This window comes from Paramisgurnus dabryanus, chromosome 7 (genome assembly GCF_030506205.2).
Source record: "Paramisgurnus dabryanus chromosome 7, PD_genome_1.1, whole genome shotgun sequence".
Lineage (NCBI taxonomy): Eukaryota > Metazoa > Chordata > Actinopteri > Cypriniformes > Cobitidae > Paramisgurnus > Paramisgurnus dabryanus.
The window spans coordinates 5,472,511-5,478,510 of NC_133343.1; positions in this window are offsets into that span (position 1 = coordinate 5,472,511).

Here is a 6,000-nt window from a genome sequence, read left to right on the forward strand (position 1 = left end):
TCATGTCATGTTTTTAATAGATAAACTCAACAGGGATATAATGCACTTGGGAATTACTTGGGAAGTCTTATTTAAAGTTGAATAAATCAATCTTTCCCAAACCACTTTTTGGCGTACTATAATTTAAAACGGTTTCTAACATTTCCCAATTTAGCTCATCCAACATTTCTAGCAGCATTATTTGAGTCTCAGTAAACTATCACCAGTCCCACATAATCGGAGATGGAAGAAATAAGGAGGCTATTTTAGTCGTCTCTGGAAGGTTGTTATCTTCTGCATCCATCTTTCTGAGCAGGTGAAATATTAATTAGGGACACGTGGTGGCTGATGTTGCTGGAAGCAGATGGTACGATGCATTGCAAACATCATCAGGATGGACAGCTGCCGGTCACCTGCACGAAAGTCACAGTGAGCTGCTCATTAATGGCATTCGCCAGGGGAATATGTCAAAGTGTGCGACAGTGTCGACCTGAATATGTTGTTCCCACACATCGTATACTGTATAATGGCTTAATTTTAACCCTGTCTGGGAAACTGCCCAATGATATTTTAAAGCCACTTTGGATAGAAAAACTTTTCTGGGCAACTTGAGAAGTGTGCTAGTTGTTTCATAGGAGCCCTATTATAAATGTGACTTAACACAAAAATGAACATTCCTGTGTAGGAACTGCAAACTCCCAGAGGAAAAGGATCTATTGCTCTCTACACAGAAGAGACCTTTGAGAAATGACTATAGTGGACTGCATTATTTACAGGAGAGGAACACATAGTGTACAATGCAGTAACCAATGCACATTTTACATACAGTAAGGTGGTAGAGGTGAGATATCACACACAGCTTTTGGATTGCCTCATTCAGAATTTCGTTTTCCTTTCATCCGTCTTGATTTTATTTCAGAGCTCGCTTCTGTGGTCTATTTTGGGAGCCGGTTTCTCGAGGTTTTAGGAGATTATAGCTGCGAGTCTGGCAGCTCATGCAAAAGCGCAGCAGCTCGTCTGTACACAACCACATAGACTCACAGGAGAGCACAGAGCACCACGTGCCCAAACTCTCTGCCTACACACACAGACACGTTGTTATAACAGGTTGATTGGAAAGACAATTTCTTAATTACAAAATCTCACATTCCCTTCGATTTTGAAGGCTACTTGCAAAACATTTCACAGAATTCAACCTGGTACCCTTAAAAAAATGGACACCTCTGTGCCATGTAAAGAGGTGATTTATTGCATGCACCTGCTTTAATGTGAATAAAGTGGTTTGGATCCATCCAGATGGAGTAAATTCTGTAGATGTCTATTTTTTGTGACTCAAATCATGTTTAGTCACTATTATGATCGACAGGCCTCATAAAGTTATGAATACACATTCATATGACCTCATTCTTATCTCGTAAAATCCTGAAAGGACAGCTCCAGTGTAAAGGAACATAAAATGTGTAAATAGTCCTTAGGTTTTAATAAAATCGAATCTTGCTCCCTGTTGTGATAACAAAGATGTGGAAAGCTAAAATATTTATACATCATTTGTAGGGATGCACCGATGTATCGGCCTATAATCGGTATCGGCAGATAAAAGCAAGTTTTCCCACTATCGGTCAACATCAATGAGAATGACAACAGAAATCCAGTTTGAACGCTCTGCATTTCTATGATTTCAAAATAATTTTTTAATAATAATAACTATCGGTAGATGTCATTCTGAGTAATTGAATATCGGCACCAGGGTTGACAAATCTCTGGTTTTCCCGCAAAGTTGGGCTACTTTAATACTGTTGCCATGAGCTGTTTTTCATGTCTGCAGGTTGAAGCCACCCCAATAATGTGTTATTTAGTTTCAGAAATGCAAATTTTAGCAGATAACCCTGTAAAATAAAGCAATAAGCCCAAAGAAGCAGTGGGTTACCAGTGCATTTATAACAAGAAGCGTTGTTGGGCACGACGCGAAGTGCATAAAACCCCCTTAGCTGTTATAAAATGCACTGTAACCCCACTGCTTCGCGGGGGTTATTGCTTTTATAAAACAGTTACTTCATATATATAACGTTAGCGGGATCTTATTAAATAAAACACAAATAAGCTGTAATTATATTGGTACAAATATTACTCTTCCGCCAAACAAAGTAGTTCCTCAGAATCAAGTGTGACTGAAACAGAGCGCAGTTCCCAACCAACACAGACACAGCAAAGACACAATAAAAAAGACTGTCGTGTTTATTTTATAAACCAACATTCATCTTATTTATACATTAAAGGAATAGTCTACTCATTTTCAATATTAAAATATGTTATTACTTTAACTAAGAAGAGTTGACACATCCCTCTATCATCTGTATGTGTGCACGTAAGCGCTGGGGCGCGCTGCGACGCTTCGATAGCATTTAGCTTAGCCCCATTCATTCAATGGTACCATTTAGAGATAAAGTTAGAAGTGACCAAACACATCAATGTTTTTCCTATTTAAGACGAGTAGTTATACGAGCAAGTTTGGTGGTACAAAATAAAACGTAGCGCTTTTTTAAGCGGATTTAAAAGAGGAACTATATTTTATGGCGTAATAGCACTTTTGGGAGTACTTCGACTCGGCGCAGTAACACCCTCCCTCTCCCATTATGAGAGTGAGAAGGGGAGCGGACTTTTCAGGCGAGTTGTAGTACTCCCAAAAGTGCTGTTCCACCATACAATATAGTTCCTCTATTAAATCCGCTTAGAAAAGCGCTACGTTTTATTTTGTACCACCAAACTTGCTCGTATAACTACTCGTCTTAAATAGGAAAAACGTTGTTGTGTTTGGTCACTTCTAACTTTATCTCTAAATGGTACAATTGAATGAATGGGGCTAAGCTAAATGCTATCGAAGCGTCGCAGCGCGCTCCAGCGCTTACGTGCACGCACACAGATGATAGAGGGATGTATCAACTCTTCTTAGTTAAGGTAATAACATATTTTAATATTGAAAATGAGTAGACTATTCCTTTAACATTTATATCGATCAAGTGATGATCAAATATGCTTGGAAGCATGCTTAACTCTTTCCCCGTCAGAGTTTTTTTTTAAGTTGCCACCCAGTTTTAGTTTAATGCCTTGCAGAAAAATTATCTTCTTTAAATAAACATAAAATATCAAATGAAAGAACAGACGATCCGCTTTCAAACAACAACAAAAAAAAAAGGTTCATCCTACCTTCATTTGTTCTCTTATCACCTCTCAGATTTTTTAGCTTAAAGCGGAGATAATTACATTTTTGTGAATATCTTTTGTAAGAGATCAGATTCAGAGCCTGATCAAAACACGCTGTTTTTAGTGTTGAGTGAATGCGTCAGTGTTTAAGTTGGGTAATATTGCCACCCAGTGGATAGCGGAAATATGACTTTGAGATATAAACTTCTCAGGGAGCGTTTTTTCTTTATTGATTAGATGACTCAACAATATTTATTGAAATTTATCTGGATATCGCCATAATTGTGCAATTGTATACAAATTAAAAATATGATTAAAGACACTGGTGTTTATTTTCATAAATCAGTACGCAGCAACAGTGGCGCAGTGATACTCCTGTAATGCGGTCTGAACCGTGAGGTTACCGGTGTATTTTATCACGGCTTAGAACGAGTTTCAACCAATCAGAATGAAGAACCAGAACTGCCCGTTTTATAAAAATTATTTTACCCCAGAACCTGATTTTAAATGGAGATCCCCCTCTTCAAAAAATTATTGGGCTCATTTTGGCTAATTTTGAGTAGCAATTGATTGGGTTTTGCTTTGAAAACCTGGCAACCTTGATCTGTACATATTGTGCATCCCTATATACTTATACATTGCAAATAAAGCAATTGTTTAGATACACTGATTAGTTTTGTAACAAGATGGTATCTCTGTGAAATAGAAACCTGGAGTTGCAAGAGTATTTAATAATCAATTAACTTTAAAGCAGTCAAAGGCACACTCCACTTTTTTTGAAAATATGCTCATTTTCCAGCTCCGCTAGAGTTAAACATTTGATTTTAACCGTTTTGGAATCCATTCAGCTGATCTCCGAGTGTTAGGATGTAATTTTATGCATTGGTTTCTGCATGTTTTTCGTCCGCTTTTAAAACTATTCTCGCCTGGAGTTGGGGTTAGATTTAGGAAGTCGCAGAAAGTGATTTTAACCTAAGAAAGATAAGAAAACAAAATATAAAATGACACGATAAAGAAAATCGTGCCAAAGACACAAACACCCATTGATAAAAATTTGTGCTGGGAAAGACAAAAAAGACATTCATCTCCAGAGACACAAAAAACAGTCCAAATTCGTGTAAGCAAACACACATAAAATTAATCAAAATTTTCGTTACTTTAACACTTTAAAGTTTTAAATAGGAAAAATATCGAAACTCTGATTATTTTTGAGTGTGATGCTAATGGTCTAATCAGATTCAATGGATTGTGCTGAGCTATGCTAAAAGTGGTAACGCCAGACCCGTAGATCAGCTGAATGGATTCCAAAACAGTAAAAATCAAATGTTTAACTCTAGGGGAGCTGGAAAATGAGTATATTTTCAAAAAAGTGGAGTGTCCCTTTAAGAAAGGATGCGGTAAGTGGATTTAGTCTTCACAAGTACATGGACAAAGAGAAATGGAAAACTGGAGATGCTTTCCGATATATAATATGCATTTATTTGACTCAATAAGTACACTTGTAAAACAAATTGAATAAATTAAAGTGAAACAAAATGCACCTGCTGACCATGCAAACCTCAATTCTCATTCTATGTAGTTTATTCGTATCTCTCACTCTTTATAAACTTAAGAAAACAAGCAAACATTCAAGTAGACAAATTGGTTTGTGTCATTCCGTCTGTATGTTCAGTGTCCTTTATACACACTATTATTGTACCAATTACCCCAAAGGACAGAGGTAATAGCAGTTGGTATTGCAATATTGTGATAAATCACAATGTCTGAAGTCAAATAAAGTTTTTCAATATTAGGTCCTTTAATTGGCCGCTTATGCTGTCGAATAAGTCTCAGATGAAAAACAGAAAAGTAATGATGAAGACATTCAAGCCACCACACTGTAATGTGAAACTGAACCGAAGCTTTGAGGTGAAAAATATTCCCATCTCTTGAGATTAAAAGTGAGATATGACTGCTTTAAAACCTTACAACCACAGGTCTGATGGTGTAAGATGGATGGATTTCATCAACCATCTGAAAGAAGGACAGATGGCCTTTGGGAGACCATGAAGAGGACAGTGTTTGAATTGCGAGAGTGGGTAAGTGACACTCCTGACAACAAATAAAACCTTATGAGGTAGAAATAAAAAAAGCATAAATAAAAAACAAAATAACGTCATTGCCCTTTAACGGTTTAATTGTTGATTTGTAAAATTGAGTTTATATCTAAAATGTGTGTTAAAGGAAAACACCACCGTTTTTCAATATTTTACTATGTTCTTACCTCAACTTAGACTAATTAATACATACCTATTTTTTTTCAATGCGTGCACTTAATTTTTGTACAGCGTGTCTGGAATGTGTTAGCATTTAGCCTAGCCCCATTCATTTCTTAGGATCCAAACACGGATGAATTTAGACGCCACCAAACACTTCCATGTTTTCTCTATTTAAAGACTGTTACACAAGTAGTTACACGTGTAAGTATGGTGGCACAAAATTAAACATAACGATTTTTTAAGCAGATAAAAAATGAGACCTATATTGTATGGCGGAAGAGCACTTAGTTTGCAGCACTTTGACCTCGGCGCGCAGTCGCTCAAACTTCATCAACCATCAATATTACAATATAAAAAAACTTGTCGCGTAACTACTCATGTAACAGTCTTTAAATAGTGAAAACATGGAGGTGTTTGGTGGCTTCTAAATTCATCCCTGTTTGGATCCTAAGGAATGAATGGGGCTAGGCTAAATGCTAACACATTCACGACGCGCTGTACAAAGATTAAGTGCACGCATTGAAAAAAGAAAGAAATGTATTAATTTGTCTAAGCTGAGGTA